This window comes from Balaenoptera physalus (genome assembly GCF_965194825.1).
Source record: "Balaenoptera physalus genome assembly, chromosome: 7".
Classification (NCBI taxonomy): domain Eukaryota; kingdom Metazoa; phylum Chordata; class Mammalia; order Artiodactyla; family Balaenopteridae; genus Balaenoptera; species Balaenoptera physalus.
The window spans coordinates 8737261-8755547 of NC_138886.1; the positions used below are offsets into that span (position 1 = coordinate 8737261).

The 18287-nt window shown below is 47.2% G+C and overlaps 1 protein-coding gene across 29 annotated transcripts in view; it reads right to left on the reverse strand.

The window, feature by feature from the left end:
* RALGPS1 (Ral GEF with PH domain and SH3 binding motif 1) overlaps positions 1 to 18287 on the reverse strand; it is a 296025-nt gene that overhangs the window by 191481 nt on the left and 86257 nt on the right. The window lies entirely within an intron of this gene.

Genomic DNA, 18287 nt, shown 5'->3' on the forward strand with positions numbered 1-18287 from the left:
ATTTCACTGACCAAGTGACATCCTCCATTCCTGGAACCAGAGGACGTGCTGGGCCAAGCCCACTGCGATCAGAGAAGCTCCTGGGATGACCTCAGATTCCTTCCTGAAGTTGGCCCCTCCCATCTCTCATATAAACAAAAGGGGGCAGAAGGACAGGTCGCCTTAATATTTTCTTCAGGAGCCTAGTCTCTTCTTTTCTAGCAGATTTAGCATTATAATTTGAGGAGTCAAATGACCTAAATGTTACCTAACAGTGAGGCTGGTTCCTCTCCAAGGGAGGTAACAGGAGCAATCTAATGAGATTACCTGGGGGAAGTAGATAAAAGGGTGAAGGAAAAGCCATTAACTAACTGCCCGGCTTTGCCAGCTTGTGCCTTGGCGACCCCTGGCAGAGAATGCAGGAAAGGAAAGTTCTCTACCCCTCAGTTACAAGGCTTCCTTCTAACTCATATCCAGCCTCTGTATTATTAATGACATTATTTTTTGCCCCACACCTGGAACTTTTATAAGGGCTTTAGTGAGGGTTGGCTGCCTACCAGCTGGAATAGACGCAGATCGGGGTCTACCAGGAAGTCAGGGGGTGCTGTGGGAATGGCCAAAGACAAACGTGCTGGCTGAGCAGTTAGGCCTGAAGTGCCGTGCCCTTCAAATGCATCTCAGGACCCAACTGTAAGTCACCGGCAGGCGCCTGTGGGAAGCCGGCTGCAGGCAATGGGCAGCTCTGGATTCAAGGTGAATGACCTGGACTTGAGAACGCTTGGGAACCAACCAGGAGCTAAGAAACACAGCTCCTCTTCCTGGAGGCCTCACTTCTATAAATGGCACCATCGTCCTCCCAGTCACCCACATGAAAAACTACAGCAGACACCCTTGACCCTGCCAAGTCCTTCTCACCCTCACAATTTAGACCCCAAGTAATGGTAATGGCAATGATATTAACTAATGCTACCATTTACCAAGAATCCCCCATGTGTCGGTACCGGACAGGGAGCCTCACTTGTTATCTCATGTAATTCTCACCACATCCGTTTTAATAAAGAAGAGGGCTGAGTACTAGTCATCATCTTGAATGAATGCTTTGGCTCCACTTCTTTTCACAAGTAGATGTGAATCCCTTTGAGCTGTAGAGTTTACCTGTTTACCATGATTCTCCTTGTTCTGTATATCTGAGTTTCTTTTCTAGTGTATATTTGACCTACAAAGTCAGTTCCATTGACTCCTCCTACTCCACCCCACCTTTAGAACATATGCAGTCTGCAAATGTATATTACTGCCCTTTCGAAAGGTAATTGTAAGGACAAGAGCCTCTCTCCCCTATGGATTCCAAAGCCAGCCCTGGAAATGTATGTGTTATAATCTGATATAAAAGAGAATTTGTAAAACTGATGTTCAAGGACTGAGACATGGTTGTTGCCCAGTTTCTGGCTGGTAGTTGCTCCCTTTGTTTTTTCCTGAATTCTTTAATAAACAGCAGAAGTTATACACACATCCGTAAGTGTGGGGGGCAGGGAGGGTACACGTGTGTAAGGGTTCATTTAATTCAGAGTTTGGGTCTATTTCCACACCGTAAGTAACTTAGGAAGGCATCCTCAAAGGGAGCGGTGTGGACCTTACAGGCCGAGCCAGGTCAGAGCCCACCCTCCACACACCAGCTGGGTGATGTGTATCTTCTCAGAACCTCAATTTTCTCACCTTAAATGGGTCTGATAACATATTTACCCGTGAAGCTCATTAGAACAGGTAAGATTAAAGCTCACACAGAGCACGTGGCATGTAACAATCACTTGATAAATGTTATTACCCCCCCCCCTTCCCAGGGTCACGCTGCTGTCAGACACGGATTTAACTCCAAACACTCCCTTCTTTCTTCCACACACACTCTCATTGCTGTCTTGAATTATTAACAAAATCGATTATTATTTCTCTTTCATTCTGCTGATGTCATTCAGGCAAGAACCAAAGCAGGTACTTAATACATCTGCCCCAAATTTGTTTGATTTGAATATTTCTAAGACCCCGATTTAAAAACTGTATGTACAGTTCTTGGCGTTTGACAATTCCCTAAGGACCCTTTTGCACTGGAATACATGTCACATTTAAAATTAAAACTTCGGGATTTCCCCGGGGGTCCAGTGGTTAAGACTTCGCCTTCCAATACAGGGGGTGCGGGTCCGATCAATACAGCTAAGATCTCACGTGCCTCGCGGCCAAAAAACCAAAACAGAAGAGACATTATAACAAATTGAATAAAGACTTTCCAAAAAATGGTCCACATCAAAAAAAAACCTTTAAAATTAAAACTTCAACAGGGTAAAACACTATGTTTGAGAGGTTCCTTGATAAAATGGAAAGGGTCCTTTCCTTGCTCCGAATCCCAACCCTGTCACTCATTTCCTGGGTGACCGCTCTCTTGGCATCAGTTGCATCGCTGATGAAAACAGGGATGCTGAGACTAACTCCACAGAATTGTGGCGGAGACCAAGAGAGATAAAGCCTGACAAAGGAGGTGACATGCAGGGCACAGGCCTGGCTCACAGCAGATTCATTTGTAGAATGAACAGGGCATGAGCATTCCTCAGTGTTGAAATCTCCCAAATCCAGTGCAGAAAGATTTATCAAGATGTCAAAAGAAACAAGGCCATTCTAACTGCACTAAAACAAGTCCCAAGCCCAGCCTCCTTGGCAGTATTCCTCTTCTGTGTTCGGCCTTATAGGAATATAAGAGATGCCATCTGTGTGAAGTGGGTTTCGAAAATGTGAAGTAATAGAACAACACTCCTCCAGCCACTAATACCTAAAAAAGGTCCGTGCTACAATCTGAACAGATTTGAGTGTAATTAAGTTAAAATTGACCAGAGGAGACAGGGCTGGTTCTAGAAGGGAGACAAGGGGCTGCGCTGAGGCTGGTAAGGCCCAGGTAGCCCTGCGTGCTGGAGGGCCAGCCCTGTGGCTGCCCTGGGCTGCGCTGGGGCCCTGATCTCGCCCAGGCTGTCCTTGGCTCTGAGCTGTCTGCTGAGGTCCACTGGATGTGAAAGGGCAGTAAGAGCCTGTACAGTCCTTGCCAGCTTCTTCTGGGACCTTTTCTCCGTCATGTGGCTGTTCCCTGGGTTCACTGGGGAGAAACTTTCTGCCACTAAATAAACAAATTTACCTGCCTTCCCTCCCTTCCTCAGGCTTTAGTGGAAGAGAGGCCCTGTCCCCTCAGGACCCGCTCTCCTCCTGGCTCCCTCCCCCTCCCTGCTCAGAGGCCTTGCTCTGATGCCCTCTCTGGTCCTTGTATCTTCAACCTCTTCCTCTCCAATTTCTTTCCTGCTAGGATTTTAATGTGCAAAAGCCTCTCCCAATAATAATAATAATGGTGATGACAACAATAACCACGATAGTAATAAGAAAAGCCATCTTTTCTAGACCTCCCGTCTCCTCTAGCTCCTGCCAGCGTGAAAGGGTTGTCGGTTCTCCCTGTTTCAACCCGCTTCCCTGGCCACCTCCTTCTCTGGCGAGGCAACCCCTCTGCATATTTTCTATTCTCTGTCCTTGCCCCTCAGCTCTGTGTTCCCCTGGCTGTCTTGACGCCTCTTGGGCCCCCCATTCGCAGTGTATTTTCCAGTTGCTTTGTTCTTTTCTGACACATGTCCCCCAAGCCCCACCAGGGTCGTCTTCCATACTCTCTACACCTGCATCCCTTCCTGGAAGATCACACACACCGCCACGGCTTCCACCACAAGCCCATGTCCGGCCCAAGTTTCTCTCCTGACTCTAGACCAGGATATTCAGCCACCTCCTGGCCACACCTCCCTTGGCCTCCCACAGGCACCTCAAAATCAGCATGCCCAGAACCAAAAGGGTGTCTGACCAGCTGCCTTAAGTAAAAACACCTAATGACATGAGATTCATTTAGACATTCAATCTGACAAAAGAGAGTGTTTATTACAAAGAGACTGTCCATGGAAAAAAATCCCTAACCAATATAAAAACAACCCTGTCTTAATACCCCCATCTGCAAGCATTCCTAGGTGACAGCGAGAGTCAACACTGGTTTCGGCTCACCCTCAAGGCTTCTCTGGCCACCAGCTTTGTGCTTAGGGTTTTGGACGTCAGGTGCCCTGAGGTGGCCTGAGAAAGGCCTGACCCTGACTGTGCCTGGGGTCAATGAGGTAAGGCCCTGGAAGAGGAGACCTGGGGAGTGGGACAAGTCCTCCCTGAAGACCCCCACAGGATCTAAGCCACTGAGCCACAGGCAGCCGCATGTGGCCCTTCCACGCATGTGTTTAATTCTAACTGGAATCTTCTCCAAATCACATTCCTAAAACATGCCCACATGGAAGATGCACCACGTCAAGGAAAGGTCACTAAATCTGACCTCAGGGACCACCACCAGGCGGCACCAGCCAATGACACCACATTACCATCTTGCTCAATGGCAAACTTTTTTCCTTCCTTCTACCTCCAAGTTTCTCCCCATCCCTCCTATCCTACCCTCTGGAACAATCTTCAGAAGAACTGGTGGGACAGTCACACACTAGTCAAAGGAGTTTTAAAAGCACCCCAGGGAGTGGGTGACCCACTGAGGCAGTGGCGGGGAGACAGCGCCAGTTTGTGGGATGGCAGTGGGGTCTGACTAAGGAGTAAGGCATTTCAGAGCTCTCATACCTCACTGCTGGGAATGCAAAATGGTAGAGCCATTTGGGAGAGCAGTTTCGCAGTTTCTTTTAATGTTAAGCATACACTTAACCAAGTGACCCAGCAATCTCACTAAAGCACACATTTCATTTGTACACACAAAAAAACTGTATGCATGTTTATGGCAGTTCTCAATATGGAAATTCTCAATTTCCCCAAACTGGAAACAACCCAGATTTCCATCAATGGATGAAGGGACAAATTGTGATCCGTCCATATAATCAAACACTACTCGGCAATAAAAAGGAATGAACTACTGATACAGGCATCAGCAAAGATAAATGTCAAAAGCTTTATGCTAAGTAAAAGGAACAAGACACAAAAATATTATAGGATTCCATTTTTATGACATTTGGAGATAGGTAAAAACTATAGGGACAGAAACCACATCACTGGCTGCCAGGGACACAGGGAAGCTCTGAGATGCTAGGCAAGTTCTCGCCCTGGATCGTGGTGGTTCCATGAGAGAACAGTAGTCCTGCCTACCTTATCCACTGTTTCGCTTTCTGCAGTTTTAGTTACCTGCAGTCAACTGAGGTCCGAACATATTAAATGGAAAATCCCAGAAATAAACAATTCATACATTTTTAAATCATGCACCGTTCTAAAGCGTGATGAGATCTCTCATGCCCTACAGCTCTGTCCAGCTCAGAACGTGAACCATCCCTTTGTCCAGCATATCCTGCCTGTCAGTCACCGAGTAGCCGGCTGTTATTAGATTGATTGTGGTGGTGTCACAGTGCTTGTGTTCAAGTAACCCTTATACTTAATAATGGCCCCAAAGCACAAGAGGAGTGATGCTAGCAATTAGGATATGCCAAGGGACTTCCCTGGTGGTGCAGTAGTTGAGAATCTGCCTGCCAATGCAGGGGACACAGGTTCGAACCCTGGTCCAGGAAGCTCCCACATGCCACGGAGCAACTAAGCCCGTGCGTCACAACTCCCGAGCCTGCACTGTAGAGCCCGTGCGCCACAACTACTGAAGCCCACGCACCACAACTACTGAAGCCCGCGCGCCTAGAGCCCGTGCTCCGCAACAAGAGAAGCCACCGCAATGAGAAGCCCGCGCACCGCAACAAAGAGTAGCCCCCGCTCACCGCAACTAGAGAAAGCCCGCGTGCAGCAACAAAGACCCAACACAGCCAAAAATAAATAAATTAAAAAAAAAAAAGTCTTAGGGTATGCCAAAAAGAAGCTGTAAAGTGCTTCCTTTAAATGAAAAGGCGAAAGTTCTCGACTTAATAAGGAAAGAAAAAAATATATGCTGAGGTTGCTAAGATCTGCGGTAAGAACAAATCTTCTACCCGTGAAACTGTGAAGGAGAAAAAAGAAAGTCATGCTAGTTTTGGGACTTCCCTGGTGGTCCAGTGGTTGAGACTCCATGCTCCCAATGCAGGGGACCCGGGTTCAATCTCTGGTCAGGGAACTAGAGCCCATGTGCCGCAACTGAGAGATCCTGCATGCCGCAACTAAGACCCAGAGCAACCAAATAAATAAATATATCTTTTAAAAAAGTCATGCTAGTTTTGCTGTCGCCCTTCAAACTGCAAAAGTTATAGCCACAGTGCATAAGTGCTTAGTTAAGATGAAAAAGGCATTAAATTTGTACAATAAGCTATTTTGAGAGACAGAGACCACATTCACCTAACTTTTATTACAGCATATTGCTATAATTGTTCTATTTTATTATTAGCTATTGTTTTTATTCTCTTACTGTGCCTAATTTATAAATTAACCTTTATCATAAGTATGTATGTAGTACAGAAAAAAACAGTACAGTTGACCTTTGAACAACACAAGTTTGAACTGCACAGGTCCACTTTTATGCAGATTTTTTTCAATAGTAAATACTACAGTAGTACATGATGGGCAGTTGGTTGAACCCTCAGATGCAGAACCTCAGATATGGAGGAAACATGCATAAGGAGGGCCACCTATAAGTTATACTCAGATTTTCAACTGTGTGGAGGGTCAGTACCCCTGACCCCCATGTTGTTCATGGCTCAACTGTACATAGGGTTTGGCAGTATCTGCGGTTTCAGGCATCCTCTGGGGGTCTTGGAATGTATCCCCCTCGGATGAGGGGAGGACTACTGTATACATTTATCAAGACTCACCAAACTGTTCACTAAAAAGCATGAATTTTGGACTTCCCTGGTGGTGCAGTGGTTAAGAATCTGCCTGCCAATGCAGGGGACACAGGTTCGAGCCCTGGTCGGGGAAGATCCCACATGCCACGGAGCAACTAAGCCCGTGCGCCACAACTGCTGAGCCTGCGCTCTAGAGCCCGCGAGCCACAACTACTGAGTCCGCGTGCCACAAGTGCTGAAGCACGCACACCTAGAGCCCGTGCTCCACAACAGGAGAAGCCCCCACAGTGAGAAGCCCGCGCCGCGCAAAGAAGAGTAGCCTCCGCTGGACACAACTGAGAAAAGCCCGCACACAGCAACGAAGACCCAATGCAGCCGAAAATAAATAAATAAATTAATTAATTAATTATTTTTAAAAAGCGTGAATTTTACTGGATAAAATTAAACCTCAATAAGTGTGACTAAAAAAAAAAAAAAAAAAAAGGAAAGGAAACAGTCCAAGCATCAAGGACTGTGAAGAGAAGCGCAGCAATAACAGCCATGCAAAAGAGCTAAAGAACAACTAGTTCACGTGGGACTAAGACAAAGAGGCCTGATGGAGGGTCTCCAGGAAAAAATTAATGCAATTAAAAATATGATAGGAATAAAAACATAACAGCAAACTTGCAAAAGTTTGAGGACATGATGAGGGCAAATGATGATAGAAAAAAAGCAATTATAATCTCCAAGAATAACAAAAACCAAGAAATTCCTGTTTGTATATGTTTAAATGTTATATATGTATTTAAATAGTATATATACATTTAAAATAGTATATATTTTAAATGTTTAAATATTATATATTTTAATAGCTGTATACATTTAAATATTTTATTTTTTCCCCAACATTAGGCAGTTGATGGATTAAAAGAAAAGGGAATCTGTGGGCCCTTGATGTGAGGCATAGTCTCTCTTGAATGGCCCAGGGTCCTTAGAGAATGAAATACAACCCTGGCACACTACCTAGTTTGGCAATGAATGACATTTACACATTTACATAGCCATAAAAATGAATGCCGTTTGCTGGTTTGCAACTTTTAGAGTCAACCTAAGGAAAACTGACGGACTTGGTGTAACTGCAAAATGTCAGAATGTTAATTTAATTAACTTGACAGTGTAAAAGTACAGCTGACAGAAGGTGGCAAGTGAAGAAGGGGAGGAAAAGCATGGGAAGTGAGCAGTCAAGAGACACTATATAAAGCTGATGAAATCGAGGTCTCAGCGCACCAAATAAAGTTCCAAAAATAACCAGGAGAAGAAAATCCTCTGGGGAGGGGACTGGAGTAAGGGATCAAAGCGTTTCTTCATAAGCTCTTCTGTACTATTTGAATATCATGAAAAGATTACTTTGAAACAAATTTTAATAGGTGACATGTTACAATATTACACATTGTAAACTTTCTAAAATTAAATTTTAACAGTTGAGTAAACACTCAAATATACAAAATTTTTATAAACTCATAACCTGCTTATAACCTGTCAGGGTCAACATCTATAACGCAAATGTGTCAACATAACAGATAGTTTTCAGACGGCCACTAGACACTTCTGTACCTTCTGATGGGGTAATAAGCATGTGAAATCATGACCATCTGAACCTTCAGGAAACAGGCCTGTCCCACAGGAGACGTCAGGACTTTACCCAAGTGAATCGCAGAGGAGGGAGCAGCTAACTGGGGGGGCTGCCTTAGACCCTCACTGGGACAAAATTGGTTGTGATGAAAAATGGAAGGAAAAGAAAAGGGAAGGAGGAAAGGTAAAAGGAGGCAAGGATGGAAGAAAGAAAGGAAGCGAGAGGAAGAAGGGAGGGATCAGGGAAGAGGGGAAAGAAGACGGGAGGGCAGGGGGGCCAGCTGAGCACCAGCTCCCATGCTGGAGGGGCTCCAGGACAGTCAGACGAGACCTCGAGGAGCTCAGTGTCTGGCCAGTGGGGGAGACAGACATGAACACAAATCACTGTAACTCAAGACAACAAAAAGCAACTGCACTTTCCTGCTTTATTTCTGAAGGTTGAAGACCTAAAAAGACATTTCCTAGATCCAAGCCTTCTGAGTGACTGTCAGTGGGCTGAGGCATCTTTAGCTCTTTCTTGGGAGGAGAAGGAGGAGAAGGAGAAGAAGGAGAAAGAGGGGAAAGGGTGACAAGAAAGGATGAAGAAGGAAGGGAAAGAGAAAAGGAAGAGACAACAGTAATGGACAATTTATAAAACACATCTACATTCGATACCAGAGTTAAAGTATGTTTTATGAAATACAGCAATGGACTAAACAAACATGCTCTTGCTTTCTATGTTCTACAGGAGGGGAGAGAGATGAGAAATCTGTGATAAGTCAAATGATGATAAAAAATGTTAACCAGGATGAAGGAATGGAATATTGGAGCGGATGCCTCAGGACGCCTGGCTGATAAACCGACTGGAGTGGAGACCACGAACGAGGTTGGCAGCAGGCTCTGCGAGGATCCAGGGAGAGGGTTCCAGGCCGAAGGAAGTGCGAGTGTGAAGACCCTGGAAGCTCTGACAGCACAAGGTGGGCAATGAGGCTGGAGCTGCTTGAGCCTGGGGCGGGTGGGAGGAGACGGGGTAGGAAGGAAGGGGGTGGAGGCCTCGAGGGCAGGTAAGGACTAGAGTTTACTCTGAGTGGGATGGGAAGGCTGCAGAGGGACTGAGCAGAAGCAGCTCCAAAAGCCTCATGCTGTGCGCTGGGTAGGTTTTATCAGACCCAACCCACCCCGTGCTCTTGTGCTGTGCTACATATAGTCTAACCTGTACTATAACCTCATATACGGGCAACATAATTTTCTCAGGTGAGAGCAATTCATTTTAGTAATCTGAAAGAAACACCTGCTAGGGGCTGTGTGTGGAGAAAGGGAGGAGCCCGGCCCCGGGGAAAATGAACACGAGGACCTCCATAAGGGCTCAGAAGCCCTGGCTAGACAAACCACAGAGGGCGAAAGAATCGCTGGGGACAAATGGGTGCCTTCTGTGGGGTCGGGGTGCGTGGGGGTCCCTGACCTAGTAGGAGGAGCTCCGCTTTCTCAGCTTCCAGTCTGTTCATTTCTGTACAGCGACTGGTTTACAGTCACTACTGTTTCATCAAGTCCTCAAACTACCGTCTGTTTAGCAAACACGCAGATTTAGGGTCATGCAGATGATGCAAACTTCCCCAAACATTCCCTTTCCAGCCCTAGTGTTGTGCAGCTCTGCACAATTAGAACCAGCTGTCCAGGCAGGGCAGCGGCCAAGTGCAACCCTGTGAAATACCTCCACTCCACGTGACAGAGAAAGGGCCCTGTGAGCAGAACGGAGAGCGGCCCGCAGTGCAGCCCACCCGGATTCCCGGGCTGCTCACGAGGCCCACAGGGCCTCACGTTCATTTCCCACTCTCACCCTGCGGACTGCGCTCAATTCCCTTTCTCTGTATTCTTGGGATATTTTTTTTTTCCAAATAACATCATTCAGACGTTCTCTTTTTAAAAAGAATACATTTTTTCTTTTTTTTGATCAGGGACCTAGCACATGTTCCGTACAGAAAACCTAGACAATACAGAAAGCCCACAGAAGAGAATTTAAATCACCCATTAGCCTAACACCCAGAGAAACCAGAATTTACAATCGGGTCAATAATAATGACAATAACAACAACAGCTAACTTTACTGAGCACTTACTAAGTGTCAAGCACAATGTCAATCGTTTTATGTACATTTATCCTTTGCTCACTGAATTCTCACAGCAACCCTATCAGATAGATACTATAATTGCCCCATTTTACAGATGAAGAAATGAAAGCTTAGTTAGAGAAGTCAAGCAATTTGCTCAAACCCACATATGTGGTCAACGTGAGAGCCAAGATTCCAACCTGGGTCTGTAGGTCTCAGAAGCCTGGCCCCTTGGCCTCAGAGCAGGTCCGTCTCCAGGACGGAGGCCCTTCCCCACTCCCAGGCGCAGAGGTACACAGAGGTGCGCACGCCATACGCACACACACTCTCTCTCTCAATGGAACTCACACTGTAGCTGTGGCTTTGTCCTTACTACCTCGTCATTACAGACATTTTCTCACATCTGCCCCACCCTCCTTTCACACTCCATACACACTTGACATCTCCTAGAAACAATTCATCGTATTCGTCTCCTTTTGTTTTTCCTCTGAGTTCTAGGAGAAAATTTCAGTCTGTCTTTTAATTCTCCTTTGGTTTTCTACAGTATCTGGTTTGCTGCTCACTGTTTCCACTGCAATTTAAATTTGGTAATCACGTTTTTTCAGCACAATTCAACCCTTCTTAATCTGGATCTTCGCAAACTGCAGTCGTCCGTAACACTGCCGGGAACATAAAATGAAATTTCTGGAAGTAATGGGGAGAGGCAGGCTCTGACCTAGTCCTCGCACTGCCTACCATTTTTTGTCCAAACAAAACTTTTCTGTGTCTGGTGAGTATGCTAAACACCACATCGGAAACTGGAAAAGTTAACTCAAAATTTCCAGGGCCACGTGATGCTACCAGTGAGTCCTGTCAGACCTCATAATTTAGTGTTTAAGTAACACCTAATTCTTATGCTAAATAATCTATCCCAGAGCACAGAAAGCAATGGAAAGAAGCCCCAAACCCTAACACCTAACAAATACAGAACAAGTGGGAAAAAGAATCATCCTACATGGTCCAGCAGGTTTGTCTAAAAAAATATAAGAATAAGCTAATATTATGAAAACGATTAACATAATAACAGTACATCAATAAATCAAAGAAGAGGAAAGTGTTATGTTCCTCTCAGATACTGAAAAAAGTAATTAGCAAAATGCAACATTCGTTTGGGATTTTAAAAAGAAAAAAAGAACTTCTTAGAAGCTTAGTAATATCTATCTCAAACCAACAGCCATCATTATATAACAAGAGAAACACTAAAGGAATCTGAATTAAAGTTAGAAACAACAGGTGGTGCATCCTTTCTCAACAAGGTTCCTTATCTGAACCATAGAACACAGAAAGTGATTTGAGAGTGACTGTCTTAATTCTCCTAAGACTGGGACGTTTGTACACACAATGGACCATCAGGCTTAATCCTCTCATGGATCCCTGGTTGAGAAAGGCCTATAACCCAGTGCTGGGCAATAGAAATGTAATGCAAGCCATATATTTTAAATTTTCTAGCATTCGCATTAAAAAAAGAAAAAAACAGGTGAAATTATTTTTAATAATTTATTTTATTTAACTCAATATATCCAAATATTATATTTTCAACCTGTAATCAATACAAAATATACAAAATTATCGATAAGACAGCTTACATTCTTTTTGTACTATGTCTTTGAAATCTGGTCTGTTTTTCACACTTACAGAACACCTCAGTTTGGACCAGTCACATTTCAAGTGTCCAGTAGCTAGATGAGGCCGCCATCTTGGACAACACAGCTCTAACCAATGGACAATGACACTGAAATACAAAATATAATTACTGAAAAGGAGAGGTCAGGCAGGTGAACCAAAGACAAGTCGAGAGGCCCCATCAGCAGGGCCGGGGTGAGGTGGGGAGCCAAGGCAGCCAGCTGAGAACCAAAAAGGAAGGTTAGCCTGGGACAAGCAAGAAGACAGAACAGGTGAGGAACCCACTCGTGGCTGACCTTAAGTAATGGGTTCTGTATGTCCCTGTTACTGAAGGTCTGTCTCCACCTCCACTCCCCTGCTCCTCCAAAGGGAGGTAGAGCTTGTCTCTAATGGCTGAGGAAGATTCAGCTGCAGCTGTATAGGAACGCAGGTTACAGACAGAATGAAATACGTTCAAAAAAGATGGAGAGGGACTTCCCTGGTAGCACAGTGGTTAAGAATCCGTCTGCCAATGCAGGGAGACAGGTTCGAGCCCTGGTCCAGCAAGATCCCACATGCCGCAGAGCAACTAAGCCCGTGTGCCACAACTACTGAGCCTGTGCTCCAGAGCCTACAAGCCACAACTACTGAGCCCGCGCGCCTAGAGCCTGTGCTCCGCAACAAGAGAAGCCACCGCAAAGAGAAGCCCGCACACTGCAATGAAGAGTAGGCCCCGCTCGCCACAGCTAGAAAAAGCCCGCGTGCAGCAACGAAGACCCAACGCAGCCAAAAATAAATAAATAAAATAAATAAATTTAACAACAACAAAAAAAGATAGAGAAAGACATGTGCAGCCCACTTTGGCAATTTCATGTTTTTACAGGGTCTTCCTAAGTAAGGAGTCCTGGGTTCTAATCTCAGCTGTGCCCTGAACCCCCTCTGAGAGTTTGGGTCAGTCCTTCCCACTAGGGGGGCTCAGTGTCCTGTCTGTAAAATACAGTGGCCCTCGATGGTCCTTAAGATCCTCCCAGTTCTCCCATTCTATGAGCCTGCGGGAAGCGGAGGTCACAAGTGTAGCTTTATAGAAAAACATTACTAAGTAAGCCCTCTCCCTGGAGACTGCATGACTGAGCAGTTTTCTTTGCAAGTGTTTTGAGGGGGTGTGGAGAGGCTGAGTCTCAGAGACATAGTCAAGAAGGAGCAGGGGGCTTCGGGGCACTGCGCTGGTCCTCAGGGATGCAGTGGACACGACAGTCCGGGGAGGCAGGAGACGGGAACCAGCTCGGGGGAGGCAGGCTGGGGGCAGACAGAGAGAACACAGCCCAGGTTACAGAAAGAGGGAAGGGAATGAAAGTGGAGGCTAGGGGAGGGAAGGAAGAAGGAAAGAAAAGGGAAAAAAAGAGAGAAGAAAGAAAAGGCGTTCAGGGTTAAATCCAGGTGGGATCAGGTAGGGGAGAGGCGCACCCAGGGGGAGCAGGGCAGGGAGGGAGGGTGTGGAGGCCCCACGGGGGCAGCTCGTGGTCCAGGGCAGGAGGGAGAGCAGCGGCAGTACCCGGGGAGCATCCCACAGGCTTTCCATGTCCCCAACAGAAGCATCCTCTGAAGGTCTGCATGTCAGGAGCAGACACAACTGTCTGGTCAGATGCCAAAGAGGCAGCACTGGCCACCTGACACCAGGGACACATCCAGGGAGGCTGAGACCCAAACTGTGTGGCCCCCAATCTCACCAGACAGGAAGAGAACATGGTGGGAGCACACTGAGATAACCGACCACCAGCCCCATGGCTCCTCCTCACTCTGTGAGGAGGGTACTTCTAGACAAGATCAGTCCTGTTCCCAGGCTGAGAATAATAATAATGAGGATAACAATAGCAACAGCAGCTCAGCTTGCTTACTGTATGCCAGGCACTAGGCTAAATACTTTTCGTACATTACATCCCTCAATCTTTTAACAACGGCATTCACCAGGAAGCGCTATTATTGCCCCCCATTTACACACAAGTAAAATTGAGATCCAGAGAGGATAATTCACTTGCCTAAGGTCACACAGCAAATAAGTGACAAAACTGGGATTCAAACCCAGGTGTGTGTGACTCTAAAACCTAAGCTCTTAACCACTGTGCTTTCAGCCTGGTCAAGCATTATTCCCATGATTTTTCACCAACATTTTGAATAACACTGATGGAGTATCTGCAAAGTGGATAGCACTATAGGGGTTACAAAGTGAACAAAAGGTCAGGGAAGGAAGAGAACCACAAGGTATTGCATGTTTCCTACACTTTAGGTACTGTGCAATGTGCTTACATCTAGTTTATTTTGCGTAAGTTTCAAAGCCAGACCATGAAGTCGATTTTACTATTCCATTTTACAGATGGAAAAACTGAGACTCACAGAGATGAAGTCATTTATACAAGTTCATCTAGGCAGTAAATGGCAAAAACCAGAGCCTGAGCTTTTAATACAAAAAGGTCCCAGGGGGACACTGAGGTATAAGGTAACCAGACAGGGGGCCTGGGAGTGGACAGATTTCACTCAGAAAAGGGTGAACTGGGGTTGGGGGGGGTCGGTAGGGGTGCGTTGTAGAAAATGATGAGCCTGGAGGCTGCACAGGGGCTCAAGCCTGTCCCGCCCTAAGGACATCCTCCCCCACCCCCATCCCCCACCCCACCCCAGCTCCCAGGCCTGACTTCATCTGGATCGAGGCAGAGTTGCAGGACGGGCCACAGGGTAAGTCTTCATTCATCAAAATAGCTGTTTCATTCTAGGTGTCACACTGAGTCTTCTCCCCAACCCCTGGTAATTTTCTTTTTGATAACAAGCAACGTGAAGCCCCTGGATAGAGCAGGATTTCTGGAAACAAAGTGAGCCCTCTGATAAACTCCAGCAATGGCTCCGCAGCAGGACCTATCACAGGGGTGCCTCGGGTTTGACACTGGAACTGTCTGATGGCAACCAGGGAAGGCCAGTGCACAAGCAGCCCAGAAGGAACGGCTCTTTCAGAAAAGCTGTTTCCTCTCCTGAGAAGCTAAAACAAAAACCACCTTTCAAATGTTTGATCTATACAGGGATACTTGTTGAAATTAAAAGTGTGAGGAAGCCTTTCAGCCACCGGAGCCAACAGCCTCTGAGGTGTGACACCACCTTTTGTAGGACAGGGCGTGAGGCCATGGCTCCGATCACCACCTCAGGCCTGGCCGCCCCTCAACTCGTCTCCAGCCCCATCTAATCAGTAATGCCAGCCAGTCTCCCCGAGCGCCTCCCCTGTGCCAGGCTCTGTGCGAGGCTTGGGGGATTGAGCAGTGAACGTGGCACCTGCCTTCCAGTGGAGAAGACAGGCGTTAATTAAGAACGTGTTGCTAAGTGCCTAAGGACAAGTTCCAAGCAGTAATGGGGGGCTGGCACAGCTGAGGTGCAGGGGACTGGGAGCGAGCCAGGTCACGGTGACAGGAGCGGCACGGAGGGCAGGCATGGCAGGCAGAGAACAGCCGGCGCACAGGCCTGGGGGTAGATCCGAGGGCCTGCGAGGAAGCCAGAGCAGGGGGAGCAGAGAGTGGATGGGGAGGGCTGGACAGGAAGGAATAAACCAGGTCTCACGTGGCCTCCAGACTTGGGACAGATCCTATGGGCACCGGGGAAACCAGTGGAAATCTTGAAGAGGCTCAGTGATGTGGACAGAGATTTAAAAACTACAGGGTGGGTGACAGAGCAGGAAGGGGCAGAAGTGCATGTGGAGATGAGCATTAAGATGAGGAGGCCGTGAGAGGGCAGCCTGACCTTGGAGGTGACTCTGGGGACAGAGAGAGGAGGAAGGAGGGGAGACGGGGCAGGGACTGACTAGGGGCAGAGAACATGGGAGAGAGGAGTCGCCGATGACAGACACCATGTTCCTGGCCTGACCGGGTGGACAGGGGTGCCATCCCAGGGGTGGGGACCACAGCAGGATTCTGGGGAAAGAATCATGGGTTTGGTCCGTGGCATGCTGTGGCCGTAGGGCCTGTGCAAACTTTGGCTGCTGCTTGTTCTGCTTCTTGAAGGAAGCACAGCTCTGCCTATAGAACCAAGTCCCAAGAGCCCTGGGCATGGCATTCAAGGCCTCCACAATGGGACTACCCTATTCTCTCATCTAATTTTGTACAGCACCCTTCCCCTCTCCTTTGCTCTGAGCAAACTAATCTGCTCACTGGTCCCTGTACATGGCCACGTCCTTCCCAAATGCCTTACCAGGTTCAAGCTGTTCCCTCAACCTGGAATGCCCTTTCTTCTGATCTTTTGGCCAAATCACACGGATCTCTCCAGGCCATGAACAAACAGGACCCCCTCCAGGATGCTCTGCCAGCTACCCCGGCTACAAGTATAGGCCCCACTCCTGGACAGTGCTCAGTCTGTCCCCTTCAGTGTGGCCCTTGCCATTATTTACATATATTTCTTACTTTCCCCATTAGACCAGGGATTCCGCATTCCCCCTCGAGTCCCCTGAAAACCAGGCAGGGAGCCTCACACGTGATACATTCAGGTCAATATGTGCCGAATGACTGAACGGTAAGCATGGAACCCGCCGTCCCCAGCAGGCCCAGGAATGCCTACCCAAGCCACGAGAAGATCGCTTGGAAGAACGTCTCCTCTAACTACATTCAAATCCACAGCTCCACTCGGAGACCACACACTGGCCCCCGTGCACATCAGCCTTCTTCCAGATGCCACTCAGACTCCAAGGGCTGCCTGTACCTTGACTTCAGCAAATACGCAGCCAAGACGGCTCAGCGCTGCTCGGACCGCCTCCACACCAGAGGGCAGAGGCTCAGAGCCTCCCACAGTCTCACAATCACCTCAAGGGGTCATCTGGGGTCTGAAATGGACCCTGGGGGTGTAGGCAGGTAGGCAGAGGCTGGCCACAACCTGAGCCCTGAGTGCTCCAGGTCCAAGAGGAGGGAAAAGTGGCCAAGGAGTGGGGCTGTGCTCTGTGGAGTGGGACAGGGCTGGGGAGAGACGTGCAAATTCTGCCGCGCACAGAGGTGTCTGGGCATAACATTTTAAGAGGCTTGCCCTCTCCAAAAAGTTTATCCACAATGCAGAAGAGGAAAAAGGGAAAAAAACAAGAGATCACAACTCATTTTATGAGTAGTTTTCATCCAAGAATCTCATATTTTCCACTGAAGGAAAAGCCAATCTACATCTAAAGAGTCAAATTTTCAAGATCTACGCTCAAGAGAAAGGAACAATCTCCAGCCATAAATTAAAAGTTTGCTTTAAACTCTCATTTCCCAAGAGAGTCAGAACTTCAGAGCCCTCCACGCCCTGCAGTTGGGCCCTGACTGTCCACCCGTCTAGTCAGAAGGCAAACAACCCAGGCCATTTGTAATGACAAGCAAACACTAATGAATTTCGGAGCATGTCTGGTGCTTGCATTTATAGATCATAAAATCATCTGGCTTCTTCTCACCCATGCTGACATGCCAATGAGGCAACCCCAAATATTTATAGGCAGGAAGGGGTTGCCAGGACCACTCTGTGGGAGGGGGGCTAGGGGTAGAGGGGACTGTCTGTAATCTCCCCATTACATATAAACCCATTTTTATGCTCTGACATTCAGCCTCAATCTTGGCATGCAAAATCCTATTAAACAGTATTTATTTTTTTTAAGACATCAACCTAACTGTCTCAATTGCATACAGGTACAAACGTAGTCAGAAGTTACCATAATGGCTTTTTAAATATCAACCAGTTATAAATAAAGGATTTAAAATGCAGTTAGATTTTTCCAGTTAGATATATAATTTGTCTAATACACACGGACTGAATTCTAAGTGTCTGGAGGAAAAGTACTTCCGTAAAAAATAGGCTGTCGGTCCGGGGACACCACACATGTCCCCAGCTCCCAGGGCAGACCCTGCATTGCCCAGCCAAGGCAGAGCCCCTGTCCTGGCCACACTGCCACGACCACCCAGGGGGAAGGGACGGCGGTGGCTCTGGGACTCCTTCCACCCCAGAGGACTCCTTCCACGACCCAGATGGCCCAGACTGGCCCCTGGCTGTCTGGGTCCTCCAGAGGCCGACTTTCATCCCCCAAAGAGGCACACACACAAACCACAGGAAGAGTTACTAACATGCAGAATGAGCTCCTGCATAAGGAGATCTTTCTTAACCCGAAATAGCTACACAGCGTTCACTTCTTAATGGCC